The sequence below is a fragment of the Neoarius graeffei genome, chromosome 15 (genome assembly GCF_027579695.1).
Source record: "Neoarius graeffei isolate fNeoGra1 chromosome 15, fNeoGra1.pri, whole genome shotgun sequence".
Lineage (NCBI taxonomy): Eukaryota > Metazoa > Chordata > Actinopteri > Siluriformes > Ariidae > Neoarius > Neoarius graeffei.
In genome coordinates, this window is record NC_083583.1 from 10,081,310 (window position 1) to 10,100,492 (window position 19,183).

A 19,183-nucleotide genomic window follows, 5' to 3' on the forward strand; every position below is an offset into this window, starting at 1 on the left:
GGTACACCACCGTGCTGCCTTTGTACCTCCTGTAACATAATTTTGTTTGCACGACCTCACTGACTGTGTTGTGTATATTTTTTGTATATTGTCTGTAAATATCCTGCATATTGTCTGTATACTGTGTATTATTTATATGGTTGATAATATACATATTTATAATGTATACTGTATATTATGGATATTATAGATATTGTTTATTATAGATAGATATTGTATAATTCAGATAATTTAGACATATTGTATTGTATATTATTTATGTTGTATATAATAGCATAATAGTTATTGTAGACTGCATATTTAAATAATATTGGCTGGCGTTGAGTGGTAGATCAGTTATATTCAATTCAGCTAGCATGATATTGAACGAGTCGAAGACGAGTAGCTGAATGGAATATATCTGATAGACCACGAAAAAAAGCCAGCCAATATTATTATTATTATTATTATTATTATTATACATTTGATGGAACAATTATAGATTTTACAAAAAAGTTAAGAACAGGGGAACTTACCAATATTGTATGCCGATTCTGATCAAATGTAATTCAATGTTGTATCAATCCAATGTACTGTACAAAGTCAAAGTTCTAACAATAAAAATGGTACAAGCCCAAAAAGCCTGAACAACAACCCAACTTATATCCAAGCTCTATCCAGGGAGACAGTTCAAGTTCACAGTTACTTTTGGTTGTAGTTAATTGTTCCATTGCAGTTGTTCAAAACAAAAGGGCTTTGCTGAGTGAAGTCCATGAGTGAAGTCCTCTTGTAAACGTCTCCATCACTTTTCCTCACCTCCAAGTAGAACTTTGACAATATTTCCGCTGTTGCTCTCTCTTCCAGTTTTTCGATGTCCATTGGTATGTTTTTCTCTTGTAAATATGCGTGAAGAATATCCAGTAGCCTTTTGGGTGTTCAGCGCGTCTGTCTCTTTTAATCTTCGGCTTTTAATGAAGCAAACCTCGCCACCATGTTTGTGTACAAACTGTCCAAGTCACTCACTAGTGCTGAACTTTTACATCTCTGATGTGTCTCTTTTCCAGTTTTTCAATGTCCGTTGGTATGTTTTTCTCTTGTAAATATGCATGAAAAATATATAATAAAGTTTTGGTAGCCTTTCAGGTGTTCAGCACGTCTTTAGTTTCAGTTTTCAGTTTATTTATTTTGTGCTTAAACTGAGCACTGAATTAACCCTGTCTTCTCTCTCTCCCGGCCGATAAAGAAATGATTGTGCGCATATGCAGCAGAAAAGTTGTCATTGGATCTTCGCATGAGCTCCGATGTGTGATGTCATGTTGTCTTGACAATGTGCAATATTATAACAATATTGCATGCTTATTCTCCATTGGGGAGAGTGGCGTAATACATGGAGGATAAGTGATATGATAACAATATTGCATGCCATCAGTAAACTCACTAGAAGGGAATAAAACACGTTTTTATTCCATGGTAAAAGTGGCCCAGATGTATAATAATTATTTATATTGTGTAATGTCTATATTGTCCATATTGTACATTATAGACATATGTAGACATTTTTCTTATATTACATAACCATATACATATACGTAACTTACATATACATATAGAACTGTGCAAAAGTCTTAGGCACACTATTTTTTTTCATACTAACTTTGTTATAGATTCCTATTTTATGACTTCTACATTATTGAGTCAAAACATTACAAAAACATTTGAGAGTCCAAACGTTCATTTTTTTCCAGCACAAAATTAAATGTTACAGAAAAAATTGTTTGTATCCGAGCAGCATATTCCATAAGAGAGCACTTTTCAGATTAAAAAAGAAAACATAATGAAGGCTGCTGGGTTTGGGGGCAAAATGAAGACGCGAGTGTGACAGTCAAAGTGTCCAGAAGAACTGGGGCTGGTTCTGGAAGATGCTCAGTAAAACCTACAGATCATTTCCGCATAAAACTGCACTCACTGGACCTCAGACTACTATTTTTTTTTCTAAAGCAAAGGATCATCTCACACCAAATATTGAAGAAGAAGCCTTTATTTGTCACATGCACACTTCAAACACAGTGAAATTCATCCTCTTCATTTAACCCATCTGAAGCAGTGAATTTACACACCCAGAGCAGTGGGCACCCAGGTACCTTGTTCAAGGGCACCTCAGCCCACCTGCATGTCTTTGGATCATGGAGCACACCCATGGGGAGAACATGCCAACTCCACACAGAAAGGCCCTTGCCGGCCGCTGGGTTCAAACCCGGAACCTTCTTGCTGTGAGGCGACCATGCTAACCACTACGCCGCCCAAATATTAACTGTTATGTTGATTTATTATGCCTTACTTATTATGGGTGTAGTAATTTTTAATGTTGAAACATTTCATTTCATTATTTTTTAAGCCATTTTTAGTCTACGGCATTTCTTTACATGTGCCTAAAACCTTTGCATAGTACTGTAGGTTCTTCATTCTCATCTCATCTCATTATCTCTAGCCGCTTTATCCTGTTCTACAGGGTCGCAGGCAAGCTGGAGCCTATCCCAGATGACTACGGGCGAAAGGCAGGGTACACCCTGGACAAGTTGCCAGGTCATCACAGGGCCGACACATAGACACAGACAACCATTCACACTCACACCTACGGTCAATTTAGAGTCCCCAGTTAACCTAACCTGCATGTCTTTGGGGGAAACCGGAGCACCCGGAGGAAACCCACACGGACACGGGGAGAACATGCAAACTTCGCACAGAAAGGCCCTCGCCGGCCACGGGGCTCGAACCCGGACCTTCTTGCTGTGAGGCGACAGCGCTAACCACTACACCACCGTGCCATCCCCCGTAGGTTCTTTTTTTTTTTATTTTAATTTAATTTTTTTTTTTTTTTACATTTTCCCTTTTCTTTATCGCTCGAGAGACACCAGCTGCCGGAACCAAATTCCTTGTATGTGTCAACACACTGATCCAATAAACATGCTTCTGATTCTGACATTGATTTGAATTCCAGTTGGAACTACTATCAGAGCTGCTGTTATAGAAAATAAATCAACACCTTCTGACCAATCAGAATTGAGATTTTGATAGAAATGTGGTATAATATTAAGCATTCATCTTAGATTGAGTGAACAAAATGAACGCAGGGATATACTGTTTTTCTTTAATAGTACACTTTTTATTATTTTAAATTGCCATAAATCTCGCGTAAATATGATCGGTTGGTATTTTTCATTTTACAGGGTGATTTTATTTTTATTTTTTGCAGATGTTTCTTTTTAGTTTCTATGAACTGGCACCATTTGTGCAGTAAGTGCTCGGATCCCTTTATTTATTACCTACCGCGGTGGCCTTGTGTATGTGTGACAACATTTCACACAACCCCCCCTGAATACCTCTGAAAGCTCAGCTCTTTTAAGCTCATCTTCCATAACATGATAAATGTATTTGGCCTTCTTCAGTTCAAAGCATGTTTCCTGCTCATTATGGTCCTCACCATGGCTCTGGATTTTCTCCAGCACCCTGGGAGGGGTAACACGAGCAGCATTAACAATGTGGCTCGAATTTAAAAAAAAAATAAAAATAGTGTACTTTGTTGTGCAAATGATGATTTGTGAAATATATATTCATATATCTATACACATGTAGTGCATTTATTCATAACAACTGTTGGAACAGTTATTTGAAACAGCATGGGGAATAACACGAGGCCGCACCTTCATTTAATACACGGACAGAATTGGCCACAGGCTTTCATTTGCATTATAGAAGGTAAGACAGATAAGACGCAGAAAGACAGCCAGCTGCTTTATTAAGCTAGTGTGTGTGTGTGTGTGTGTGTGTGTGTGGCTGCTTCCTGTCTTCGCCAGCCGGTAATATGAACGAGAGCAGAGGCGTACCGTAACGACAAGGAGAGCAGCCTGGCTCCAGTGTAATTACCGCTATGGCTAACTAAATCAGGCTGGACTGAGGCTAATAACTCCTGATAATGCATGTGCAGCTCATTCAATTTGAAAGAGCCTTGGAACTCTCACACCTTGCACACCTCACCATCCTTTTCTCCAACCCCCTGTACCATGGCTTCTGATCAAATATTCATAGGATTGTAGAGTTCAGTGCAAATCAAGCTTCTTAACAAATTCAGCACTGGTTAAATCATCTTGCTTGATTTTGTCCCAAGGATAATTTTGTTAATTTCACTAATTTATCCTTTTACATCTTTTGTTGCTCTACCTGAAGTACCATGTGTACATGCTCTAGGAGCTGTCTCCTAATTAATACAGGGTTTCCTCTGATGTTTGTCAGGTTTCTGGGAAACATTATTAATCATACGAGTCATCTTTACTCAAAGAAATTACCGAAAAATGGTTAAAAAAGGCAACACCAAAAACCAAACATGTAGCTACCAGCAAAAGAAAGCAAGTACTGAGGGGGTGGGACATCATTATAATAAATGTATTTGGAAAACATATATTTAAAACACAAAATACTATTTTCAAATGTTTATTTATTGATTTATTATAAAAGAAAAAGACTAAATAAAGTAAGACTGTTTACAGACTGATAGACTGCTGAAGGACTGATTACAGACTGATCAAAGCCTGATTGAAGACAAAACAAAGATTGCTCAAAGACTGATCACAGACTTATCAAAGATGAATCATTCACTGGCCACATACTGATCAAAGACTGATCACAGATAGATCAAAGACTGATCAAAGGCTGGTCAAGGACTGATCAAAGACTTATCAAGGATTGGCCAAAGATTGATTAAATACTGATCACAGATTAATCAAAGACTGATCACAGACTGATCAAAGACTGAAAAAGTCTGATTCCAGACTGATCACCGGCTGATCACAGATTAATCAAGGACTAAGAAAAGATTGATCACAGACTGACCAAAGACTGGTCAAGGACTTAATACAGACTTATCATGGACTGGCCAAAGAATGATTAAAGACTGAGCACAGATTACTCAAGGTCTGATCATAGTCTGATCAAAGACAGACCAAAGACAAAACAAAGACTGCTCAAGGACTGACCACTGATTTATAAAAGACAGATCAAAACCTGGCCAAATACTTATCAGAGACTTATCAAATACTGATCACAGACTGACCAAAGACTGGTCAAGGACTAATTACAGACTTCCCATGGACTGCCCTAAGACTGATCGAAGACTGATCACAGATTACTCAAGGGCCAGTGATAGCCTGATCAAAGACTGACCAAAGACAAAACAAAGACTGCTCAAGGACTGACCACTGACTTATAACAGACAGATCAAAGACAGGCCAGACTTATCATAGACTGATCACAAACCGATCAAAGACTGAGAAAGTCTGATCACTGGCTGATCACAGACTAATCAAACACAGATCATTACCTGATCACAGACTTATCAAGGACTAAGGAAAGATTGATCACAGACTGACCAGTGACTGATCACAGACTTACCATAAACTGGCCAAAGACTGATCACAGATTACTCAAGGACTGCTCATAGCCTGATCAAAGTCCGACCAAAGACAAAACAAAGACTGCTCAAGGACTGATCACTGGCTTATAAAAGACAGATCAAAGACAGGCCAAAGACTTATCAGAGACTTATCAAAGCCTGAGAAAGTCTGATCACAGACTAATACCGGCTGACCACAGACTAGTCACACACAGATCATTGACTGATCAAGCACTAATCAAACACTAATCATAGCCTGATCAGAGACTTATTAAGGACTAAGGAAAGATTGATCACAGACTGACCAAAGACTGGTCAAGGACTGATCACAAACTTATCCTGGACTGGCCAAAGACTTATCAGAGACTTATAAAGGACTGTTCACCGGCTGATCACAGACTAATCAAACACTCATCATAGACTGATCAAAGACCGACCAAAGACAAAACAAAGGCTGCTCAAGGACTGATCACTGACTTATAAAAGACAACTCAAAGACTGGCCAAAGACTTATCAGAGACTTATCGAAGCTTGAGAAAGTCTGATCAGAGACTGATCACATTCTAATCAAACACAGATAATAGACTGATCAAGTACTAATCAAACACTAATCATAGCCTGATCACAGACTTAAGGATTAAGGAAAGATTGATCACAGACTGACCAAAGATTGGTCAAGGACTGATCACAGACTGATCCTGGACTGGCCAAAGCCTTATTAAAGACTAAGAAAGTCTACTCACAGACTGATCAAACACACATCATAAAAGCGATTATCAAAGCACACACTAAAATACAGACTTTATGACTCGCCACCAAGGGAAGACTTGTCATAAATATGAAACAAAATAAGCAATTCTTTCTCTTCCTTGCGTTCTATCATTTGTTCATTTGTTTATGTACACCTTTATTGCCATGTTTTGTGCTGTCTACATTTTGTAATTCTTCCAGTAATCATAGTGATGGTCATGAAATAGTAATAGCGCCACTTGCAGTACTGGAGCACTCCTGAAAAATGGACAATACAAAACTGCAGAGTAGGTTAGCTTGTAAGTTCGAGAAGATGATGTCATCTGCATATTAAGAAAACTGAGGTCTAATTAACTTGTTTTGTTTCTTATCTAAAGAAACGAGCAGTCACCATACTGAGAAGTCAACATCTCTGCTCTGTGTATTTTTGGGTCAGACTCCCAGGAGCAGCGTGTAAAGTACCTACTTTAGCACGAGACCTGAATTCAGCACTCCTTATAGCACAACACCTGAGGGCTACAAGCACTCCATTTAAAGCTGATCCATTTGTCTCCGTCTCTAACCTCCTACAAGCTTCAAGTGAATATTTACCCTCCCTTGAGACAGACACAGGCTTTACATCACACTTTAACACAGACAGACAAATGTCTACATTCAGATGCACCATGCAGACAGATATTATACCCACAGGGGCTTTTGTTTCATCCTCTTATATGTGTGAGAGCGTTGGGCTTCCCCCCCATACAGAATTTCCTTGATCTGTGTTTGATTTTCCTCAGGCTAGTTAGCTAGCTGATATTGCCTGCAGTTAGCAGATATGCGACTGTCAATCTCAAAGTCTATCTTTGGTGAGTATTTGATTGTCATAAGGATTAAAATGGAGCCTCTGGAAGTTGTAAAAGGAAAAATACACCCCGAATGACGTGCATAGCAATATGTATCATTAACATGTGATCTTTATTTTGTAATGAAATTCCGAGTTGATGTTTTGAGTATTACACTGACAGAATTTAGCAGACGCTCTTATCCAGAGTGACATACAACATGTACCCAGAACAGCCTGGGGAGCAGTTGGGGGTTAGATGCCTTGCTCAAGGGCACTTCAGTCATTCCTGATGGTCCAGGGAATTGAACTGGCAATCTTTTGGTCCCAGAGCTGCTTCCCTCACCATTAGACCATGGCTTCCCCCATGCAGTACTGCAGTATAAAATTCTCTCATGGAAATAACGGCAAATGGTTTCCTACCTGCGTTTGACTCCCGGACAATTTTGCCCTTGTTTCATCTCTACCTAAAGAGAAGCAATGAGGCGGAGCTTTAGTAATTTACTCTCTCCAGTGCTCTTAGCTCCTCATCTGTACACTCTGCTCAAACAAATCAGTTTCCAAAGCTACAACTTTTGTGCTAATATCACCGTCAATGCCATCACGCTCATCATTTCATAAATCGCTAACTAGCCAAGATACTCAGCGCAACTGCGTCACATTGCATTCTAGAACTTTGAGTCCAGTTTTTGAGTTTGCATCAACATCTCCACTACCTCTACACTGGATTTCTCATTATATATAACGTTATGACCACTGACAGGTGAAGTGAATAACATTTGATTATCTCATTACAATGGCACTTGTCAAGGGATGGAATATACCTGTATTAGGCAGCAAGAGAACAGTCAGATCTTGAAGTTGATGTATTGGAAGCAGGAAAAATGGGCAAGCGTAAGGATCTGAGCGACTTTGGCAAGGGCCAAATTGTTGTTGGTGGTGGTAGTTTTTTTTTTTTTTTAATCTACCATTTTCTACGCCGTGGAACAATACTGAAGATATCAAAACTTTGAAACAACATAGGGAATACACACGGAACTATGTGACCTACAAAAAGTATGAAAAAAAACCCCCATAGGCTATAGGAATGGCAGACCACATAAGAAACAACCCAGATAGCACACCTATGTTAGTCCACCATCGGCTGCGCTGACGATCCATCAGAGATATGACCAGTGGGCCTTCGTCGGGCCAACGTTGGTAAGCCAATAAAGGGAAAAAAAAGGATGCAGATATTCACTTTAACTCATTATTATTTCATTATCTCTAGCCGCTTTATCCTGTTCTACAGGGTCACAGGCAAGCTGGAGCCTATCCCAGCTGACTACGGGTGAAAGGCGGGGTACACCCTGGACAAGTGACCAGGTCATCACAGGGCTGACACATAGACACAGACAACCATTCACACTCACATTCACACCTACGGTCAATTTAGAGTCACCAGTTAACCTAACCTGCATGTCTTTGGACTGTGGGGGAAACCGGAGCACCCGGAGGAAACCCACGCAGACACGGGGAGAACATGCAAACTCCGCACAGAAAGGCCCTCACCGGCCACGGGGCTCGAACCCGGACCTTCTTGCTGTGAGGCAACAGTGCTAACCACTACACCACCGTGCCGCCTATTCACTTTAACTGTTCTCATATTTTTTATTCTAAAGATTATTTAATTATAACAACAGCAGGGTAGTGTTGTAACTTTTTATTTTCAGAATCTGCAGAATATTTTCAGAATCCGGTGGCCCGATAGCAAGAGTGAGCGGCAAACACATCTGGTGGTCTGTTATCAGACCACCAGCGGCTTGCAGGTGGCAGGACACGCGAGAGTAATGAGAGCTCGTTTTTTTTTCCTTTTTCTTTATTGGCTTGCCGACATCGGCCCGATGAAGGCCCACTGGTCATACCTTTGATGGACCGTCAGCACAGCCGATGCTGGGCCAATGTTGGGCCGACATATCTGTGCTATCTGGGAAGGGGATAGAAAAAATTAGACCAACAGAGACAATAGAAACAAAAGAGCAATGACAAAAAAAGGTGAAAAGCAGAAAAGATAAACCAAAAACAGATACAAAAACCTTGCAATATCTATACAACGATCCTGATGCCAAAGGAGAACAAGAGAGAGAGCAAAACCCCATCATCATCATCATCATCCCCCAGACACCGATGAAGCAGGCAGGAGCCTGATACAGACATGGCAACCACCGACAGGCATACATCGCTGCACCCAGCACCCCAGACAGACCAAACACAGGGCAGCGAACGTGAGAGTAGAGCTGGCACCAGTGCGCAGCTTTGTCCTAGGCCTGCACTGCGATGACCTCAGGCCGTCTCTCTAGCACTCACTCAATATCAGTGAGTACCATCAGCTGCCAGGTGGTCCACAGTATGTGGGGCACGGTTGACCCTCCAGGCGTTAGGAAGAGTCTGGACTGAATCTACCGCACGTTGGTGTCCAGCTCCATCAGCCCATGCACTTCCCCAGCCAGGCTCATCCGAGTCGCCAGATGCAGCAATGCACACCACCGGCTGCCCCACACCAGTTCCCACCCGCCAAGCCAACAGCTGGGAGATGGCAGAGCGTCAGCTTGACTGGCCCCACACTTATTAAGGAAACAAACAAACAACAACAACAAATAATAATAATAATAATAATAATAATAATAATAATAATAACAACATACAGCCATGTGAAAAAGAAAGTACACCCTCTTCCAGTTACATGGTTTTATCAATCAAGACATAACAAAAAAATCATCTGATACTTACCAGGTCCTAAAATTATGCAAATCTAACCTCAGGTGTAAAGCAACACACAACATATTCCACCTTGCCATTATTTATTTAACAAAAATTAAGTGAAACTGCAGAATCCATGTGTGGAAAAGTAAGTACACCCCATGATTCAATAGCTTGTAGAACCACCTTTTGCAGCAATAACTTGAAGCAATCATTTTTCTGTGTGATTTTATCAGTCTCTCACATTGTTGTGGAGGAATTTTGGCCCACTCTTCTTTACAACATTGCTTCAGTTCATTCATGTTTGAGGGCATTTGTTCATGCGCAGCTCTCTTAAGGTCCGGCCACAGCATTTCAATTGGGTTGAGGTCTGGACTTTGACTTGGCCATTCCAAAACCTTGATTCTTTTCTTTTTCAGCCATTCTGCTGAGATTTGCTGGTGTGCTTGGGATCATTGTCCTGTTGCATGACCCAATTGTAGCCAAGCTTTAGCTGTTGGATAGATGGCCTCACATTTGCCTCTTGAATACTTTGATATACAGAGGAGTTCATGGTTGACTCAATGACTGCAAGGTGCCCAGGCCCTGTGGCTGCAAAACAAGCCCAAATCATCACCCCTCCACCACCATGCTTGATGGTTGGTATGAGGTGTTTGTGCCGATATGCTGTGTTTGGTTTTCGCCAAACATGGCGCTGTACATTATGGCCAAACATTTCCACTTTGGTCTCATCTGTCTAAAGGACACTCAGTGCGTTTACATGCACATCCAAATCGAGCTACTGTCGGTAATCGAGCTAAGGGTCCCAGCAGGGGTGCCAGAGAAATCCAATCCTACATGCACACAAGGAAATCGAGCTATTGTGTGAGGTACATTGTGCACCCGAGCCACAGGTGGCGCTACACGCCCCATCGTGTTGGTACACTTCCGGTTGTCGTCATTAAGAAGAGGAGTGATTTCCACTTTACATTCACACCACATGTCATTGCCACCTGTTGGCTAAAAACTGTCCTGCGCAGACCACTGTTTTGTAAGACAACTCATTTTGCACAATTGTATATTTTTCTAAAGTCCATTTTTTGCTTACAATTTAACTTATGTCTTAATAAACACACAAAAAGTTCAATTGTTTTTGTTTTTTGTCTCCTTGTTCCTCCTGACCTCTTCTGCTGCTCGCTACTACTACTGTTGTCATGCCGACCGAGGCTGTTGTGTTTCCCGCTTGTGGTCTCGTCACTTCCGGAAGGGAAGTAAGTAGCTCGACTACGTAGCTCGATAGGGTTTACATGCACCAAGTAGCTCGGCTACAATCGCATAATCTAGGTCGCGTAGCTCGATTACGAGAAATCCAGTTCGTTTTGATTTCAGCCGAGCTAAGGTGTTTCCATGGCATTTAGAACTTCGATTTCAGTCGAGCTACGGCAGAAATTTGATTTTCTCTATGTGCATGTAAACGCACTGATTGTTCCAGAAGGCTTGTGGCTTGTTCAGATGCATTTTCGCAAACCTAAGCCGTGCTGCCATGTTCTTTTTAGATAGAAGAGGCTTTCTTCTGGCAACCCTTCCAAACAAGCCATACTTACGCAGTCTTTTTCTAATTGTACTGTCATGAACTTTAACATTTAACATGCTAACTGTGGCCTGTAGAGTCCTCGATGTAGTTCTTGGGTTTTTTGCAGTTTCTCTGAAAAAAATGTCTGTAAAAAAGGAAAAAGTGAGAGAAAAGACAAATTAATGAATTGTGGTAATAAAGTCAGAGTATGTTTTTGTGTGCATGGGAATCAGGGTGTATGCTCATACATGTATATGTGTATCTGCATATGCATGAGCATGTATGAGCACAAAGGAGTGGCGTCAGTTCACAGGCAAATTTAAAAAGGAGATAACTGGTTTCCAGGTTTGCAAAAAATACTCGGACTGTTTTTTGTTGTTTTTTAAAGAAGCAGTCATTTTTTCCACATAAGATGTGTTCTGAAATTAATTGAGTCCCTAATAATGTACTGAGTTTATGTCTAGTTTTCCAGTTCATGAGTATTCTTGGAGATAGCAAAGGCGACTAAAACTAATTTTGAGTTATGATATTGTGCGTCATTCATTTTCATTCATTTATTCATTCATCATCAACAGACCCTGCGGGTCCAATTACAGCGATGATAACAACTAAACATAAAACCATAAAACCAAACACTAAAAAGTAACAGATGTAAAACAATAAACTATAAAATACATAATGTAAAACAATTTATGAAACCAAACAATTATATATGACTTAAAACATGTGAAAATATAGCAAATAAAATTAAACCATGTATATAGTGGCTTCAGGTAAATCTGCAGTGGATATAAAATGTGTACACACCCTGTTAAAATGATCGGTTTTTCTGATGTAAAAAAATGAGACCACGATAAATAATTTCAAAACTTTTCCCAGCTTTAATGTGACCTATAACCTGTACAATTCAACTGAAAACCAAACAAATCTGTTAGGGGGAAAAACATAAAAAAAATAAAAAATGTACAGTAAGCTGGTTGCGTAAGTGTGCACACCCTTAAACTAATACTTTGTTGAAGCACCTTTTGATTTAATTACAGCATTCAGTCTTTTTGGGTCGGAGTCGATCAGCCTGCCACATCTAGACTTGGCAATATTTGCCGATTCTTCTTTGCAAAAGCGCTCCAAATCTGTCAGATTGCGAGGGCGTGTCTTGTGCACAGCCCTCTTCAGGTCACCCTACAGATTTTCAATTGGATTTAGGTCTGGACTCTGGCTGGGCCGTTCCAAAACCTTTTTGGGGTCATTGTTGTGCTGAAATATGAAATTCCTCTTCATCTTCATCTTTCTAGCAGACACCTGAAGGTTTTGGGCCAAAATTGACTGGTATTTAGAACTGTTCATAATTCCCTCCACCTTGACTAAAGCCCCTGTTCCAGCTGAAGAAAAACAACCCCAAAACATGATGCTGCCACCACCATGCTTCACCGTGGGTGTGGTGTTCTTTTGGTGATGCGCAGTGTTGTTTTTGCACCAAACATACCTTTTGGAATTGTTGCCAAAAAGTTCAACCGTGGTTTCATCAGACCATAACACATTTTCTCACATGCTTTTGGGAGAGTTGATGTATTTTTTTGCAAAATTTAGCCGGGCCTGGATGTTTTTCTTTGACCCTACCTCATAGTCCAGACATATGGTGAATACGGGGGATTGTTGTCACATGTAGTACATAACCAGTACTTGCCAGAAATTCCTGCAGCTCCTTCAGTGTTGCTGTAGGCCTATCAGCAGCCTCTCTGACCAGTTTTCGTCTTGTCTTTTCATCACTTTGGAGAGACGTCCAGTTCTCGGTAATGTCACTGTTGTCCCATATTTTCTCCACTTCTTGATGACTGTCTTCACCATGGGCGATTGCTCTAAGACAACGAGGGAGGCTCAACCTCCGCTAAAAATGATGAACATCGTGTAGGATGAATTGCGCTAGGCTTATGTTATAGCTGACCTTATAACATTGCTATTTCAGATCCAGAATCATAGAAATATATGTGCTCAACCCAACTACAGTGCGAAATCATTCCGTTATAACTTTCCCCACTTCGCCTAATGTGTGCGTGAGTTTTTCCCCCTCGTGACAGCGTGATGCAGCCCAGCCTCAGTGGACTTCAATGGCATTTGGGAGCTATGCGCTTTTCAATCTCAATATGCAAGATGATTATTGGACAAATACTGAGAAAATGCCCTCCCCACGGACTCCCAGCCTTAGTGGACTTCAATGGCATTTGGGAGCTATGCGCTTTTCAATATCAAAATGCAAGACGGTTATTGGACAAATACTGCGAAAACGCCCGCCCACCGGACTCCGAGCCTCACAGTGGGAGGGACATGGCAAAGCTTTCCGCAAGGAGACTGGTGATTGGTGAAAGCGGCCGGATATTTTCTTTGATTGACAGCTCGTTTCAACTATAGACAGGCAGCGGTGAATTTCAGTTCAGTCCCATGCGGATTCGCAAGTGCTGTGGTGTATTGTAAGAGATCGGCTTACATTTTGATTTCATTCATTACATACGGTTTCTACCAGCTTTTTTAGTTTGTATATATTTTCATTGTAAATAAAGTGTAAATATAGTGTTGTCAAGTTTGCTATCTTAGTTCCAGAAATTTCGTTTATTTGAGTGACTGAACTTGAACTTGAGGGGGCTAGTCAGCTAGCAAGAAAGCTGCGCACGGATGCCAAGCATTGCTGATTTAATTTTGGCGAAGCCATTTGCCAGTCTTCCTTTCGAGGAAAAAATTAAAATTAAAGAGCAGGGTAGACCAACGCCTCAAATTGACTTGGTGAAAAAGGTAGGGAATAATACTCGTTCCTTTCAGCTCTCCTGGTACGAGAAAGTGAATTGGCTAACAGCAAGTGACCCACATCAACAACAGTAAATAGGCTACTTTAGTAATATGTCATGGATGGACCAAAAATATAGAATCTATTTAAAATGTTTATGCTGAGTATATTATATTGGAATATATATTTCTCTGGATATGAATTAAACACAGCTACAATTTGGAAAACATTTTTAAACAAAAACACAGCCGAGAACATTTCACACTACAGACCTGGATTAAAAGTGAAGGGTTATCAAAATTGTCAATAAAACATTTCTCAGTCAAAATAAGTAAAATATAGGGAAAGTGTCATTGAATGAAATGTGTGGCACCCAGCTCTATGTTTGGCTCCACAAGGTCAGTGCTTGTGCCTATTCCAGAACACTCTGCTGTTACTGCTGAGGTTCCTGACAAAGAGCTGCTTTCAATAATGATCAATTTTTAAACAACATGCCACAATTTTAAAATATAAAATGTTAAAACATACCCCCCCCCAACACCACCATCATGTATATTGGACAGTAGGCTAATGGGCCAAAAGAACCTGTTATTTCACAGTTTGTGACACTGCCAACAATCAGCCAGATCAGAGGCAAGAGTATGGGCAAAATTGATGTGTTTTTTCTTTTAAAATCTGGAAATATCGTAACCGACCAGCCTCCCCTGTTTGAAAGACTACCAGCCGCCACTGTTCTTCACTGTGCTCCATGGTATATCTAACGCCATGGAAATGTTTTTGTCCCCTTCTCCTGACTGATACCTTTCAACAATGAGATCCCTTTGATGCTTTGTAAACTCTCTGTGAACCCTGGCTTTTGCTGGAGGATGCAACTGAGTAAATGTCTGAACTTTATTTGGGGTTAATCAGAGTCATTTTAATTGATGGCAGGTGTGAACCCAAAAAGACTGAATGCTGTAATTAAATCAAAAGGGGCTTCAACAAAGTATTAGTTTAAGGGTGTGCACACTTATGCAACCAGCTTTTTAAAAAAAATGTTTTCCCCTTCACAGATGTGTTTGTTTTTCAGTTGAACTGTACAGGTTATAGGTCACATTAAAGGTAGGAAAAGTTTTGAAATTATTTATCGTGGTCTCAGTTTTTTTTACCTCAGAAAAACCGATAATTTTAACAGGGTGTGTACACTTTTTATATCCACTGTATATCTCATCTCATCTCATTACCTCTAGCCGCTAATAAAAATACTTGTCCATATCAGACTTTCATTAAAATAAAATTCTTTTACATTTCATCTTAAAACAGATCAAAGAAGTAAATAAGTCAATGTCATTATGTTCCTGAAGATGGTTAAAATTTATCTGCACCCTAACCAATATATGATTACTTCTAATATTTGTCCGGCCAAGGGCTGGACGAAAAAGCTCCATGTGCCGCGACTGTCTAGACGACGCATGCAACAATATCTCTGATAACAGATATGAACATTTTAAAAAGGAGTTTACAACTTTGTACAGAAACACATAATCATAATGCTGATGTCTAAGATAGAGTGGTGGCAAACCAAATTTTTTAACATAAATTTTCGTACTGGTCCCGTTCATACAATACAGACGACATGTAACAAAAATTCTTCAACAATTTTCTTTGAACCAATTCTATTCGATTAGACATTGTTTTTTGCTGAGGTGACCAAATAATGAAATTATATTTTAATTTTACAAATGCAATAAACAATGATTTGACAACGAATGTATTAAAAAATTATTCATATGTTCTTCTTAAAAACCCAAGCATTCTAAGCGTCAAGAGTTGTTAGATCTCCAAGTAGGCAAAGCTTTGGGGATAGTGTGATGGTGCAGTTCAGAACCAAAGACATGATATTGGTGATGCATTGCCGGAATTGATGAACTGGTGGACAGTGCGATATGGCATGGGTATAGACCCCTTGGCATGTTTGTAAACAAACCGACCGTTGCCAGGATGTGCGCGCAGCCTGGACCCAGAAACAATGGCGCTGCCCGTAGACCGGCTTTATGAGCTGTCAGATTATGCAAAACAATTGTCGTTACAAGATCGAGAATGCTACATAAATAAGTTAACTCTAACAAGTGGACATCGCCTACCGGATCCGTATTTAATTAAAGAGTGGACGGACGATGTTAGTAAGTTCCCTGGTATACAATGGCCAGATATATACTCGTACCTTATTGACAAGACTTCAGTGTACACCCACGAAAAATTTCGTGCCTACAAGTCTTTAGACGCATATGATTATGTTATGTGCGGGCACGTGCAACTTGATTAACAATGGGACATTCATATTCATTTTGTTTTAATCAAATTATGCCAGTGATGTGATGGCAATGTGGCTTTAGCTCCAACAGCAAATACCAACACTAAACAGCAATTTGCAGGAGGTAATGGCATGAAAGGAATGATAGTGTAAAGAGTGCAGCTAAGAGAAATCAGAGCTGCGAGAGGCAGAGAGCAGAAATGAAACTGAACGGGGCGGGAGCTAGGTTAGAGCAGTCAACGTAAGTTGGCGTTTAGAGTGAGGGCACACAATTTTACCTTTCCATCCTTGCTTTAAAATTGTGATTTTCGGCATACACAAATAATGACGGCACAAAATCTGGACTGCTTGAGTCAAGCGAGACCTCTCCTACAAACAAAATTGCATGCAAAGCTAAGTTAACATGCTAACAATATTCATTACATTGTGTAACTATGACCCAGCTAATCAGACAAACGTTACCAAAGTATTTTGCTACATCAATAAACGAAGACGAGAAAGAATAAAAAAGAAAGATTTAATAAATAGCCTGATCTTACCTGTGATGAAGTGGGCGCTGCAAACCCGCGCATTTTTGATGGTGCTTTCATCCCAGTCTACACGTTTGATGGCTTGTAGCCATAGACGTTGGCGATTTTTTTGGAATGGGTGAGATCCTGCTGGAATTCTGTACATTTTAACCCCATCACTGCTACGATTCTGACACACAACAACTAGGCATCGCTGAGTCTTTTTTGAGTCAAGGCTGTGCGCGCAATTTCCTCTTACGTATGAATGACGTTTACTGCGAAGGGGTCTATAGATGTTTGTGGTGTTGAGTGAGCAGTGAGAACATGTGTCAAAAGTATTGAAGCCCATTTTGTACCGTACATTTTATGTTGAGTGAGATGTGTTCTATGTAGTATTTTATATTGTATTAAAGGAGAACTGAAGTCATTTTAAAATTTACTTTATTTCTTAATTAACGTTATTCAATTATGTTTTCGGTTTTAGTAACTTTATATCATGACTTGTATTGGCAACTAATTGCAATTAAATATTATACTTATCGACCTATTTGGTTTTTAGCCGTGTTGAATTTAGTTCGTTTGGTCCACGGCAGGCGTCGCTTATCCGCACGATCTTCACGAGACTTGTACGAGACTTCGAAACGTGAAGAAGTGTCAGCCAGGTGTCAGTGCCACCATTTTGAAAACTCTTTTCCAAACGAAATATTGCATGAAACCAGGTTTAAATGATGATTACTGCCTACTTTTTTCAAACTTTCCTGATTGCTATCAAAACAAACAAAACTTCTGACTTGATTACATCAGCAATCGAAAGAGGGTGCGCACGTCTTTTGACAATGTTGGCAGATGTTGGTGACTTTGATTCCCGCCGTACGTTTTACTTCCATCCTACGATGTCTCGCACAGGTCTCAACGAATCTCATTTACAGCCATTGCTTTGACATATAGACTGATATATTACAGAGCATATTTCAAGCACTCATAACTTGTTATAGCAGCGACAAAATAGCGATCAAAAATGCATTCTGATATTTAATAAAAATGAGAAATAGAATTTTGATAAGAAAAAAAATCGCTTTCAGTTCTCCTTTAATTATAGATTTGTAGATGAGGTCATTGTAAAAGTATTCGAGAAGATTTGTTCCCAGAAGTTGGCATCGGTAGACAGGGCCACTGACAGCTTTGGCTGGGCCCGGGACAAAATGCTCTGAATGGGCCCCCCCTAACAACCCCCCCCCCCCCCCCCCCCCCGGGCCAACCCACACACACCTCTCTTATCCCAGTCTCTACTCACTCCAACCCTTTAATGACAGGTATTCAAAAAGGTATTCAAAAAGGTATTCCTAAACTCGTGGATAGTCTACTATAATCACGCGATTGGGGTGCTCTTGAAGGAGCAGCGATGGACGGGGGATTTCAGGCAGGGCTGTGGGCGAACATAGTATACTGTGCGTGCATACTGTCCAGTGTGAAAAGCAGAGAAGAACACACCGCTCGAGAAACGGCGGGATATGATTGCGGGCTAATGTGAATATTCTTAGCTTCAGTCAGATATATGAAACACAATGTTATTAAGCCGTTGTGGTTATGAAATGATTCAATGCCCTGTGCGTTTGATATGGTGTTCAGTGTGACTTGCTCTCCCCTCGTTTGTAACATGAATTGCATGCCGCGCGTGCCTTGGTTGGGGTTACTTTACGGGGCTGGAAAAAGTTGGCTGTGTCTTACCTGGCTCAGCTGCCCCACTGCCTTTGCTAGTACCTGCTGCATCATCCGAATCTTTTTTAAAATATTTATGCAGTGAGCCCCTGAGTCTCTTGGTTTCTTCCTCTCTTTTTCTCTTTTCTTTTCTTTTCTGTGCTCCTGACTTGTGCATGTTGGCAAATGGCACGCACGCTGATTGTCGAAGCGCAATGATTGAACGATGTCGTTTTTTTCCCCTTAATCAAAGAGTCATTTTTGCATTAGGGGTGGTAGGGGGTTCTTGACACCTTTTTCAAAGACAATAAAGGCAAAAGATCTAGAAATCATTTATTGAATGCAAATATAGCACATTTCTCCCCCAAATCAACACATTTTGAAATGAAATAAAATAATTTAATCGCAACTTCATGAGAGCCCAGTTCTGGGCCCTCCTCATTCCTGGGCCCGGGACAACATACCCGTTTGTCCCCCCCCTGTCGGCGGGCCTGTCGGTAGAGATCGATAAATCATCTTCTCGTTTGTTTTTGGGTATGGCAATGGTTGGGTCTATAATAGATAGCAGTTGATACATTTTTGAGAGCTTTTTTTTTTAGAGTCAGATATTGTAATCAA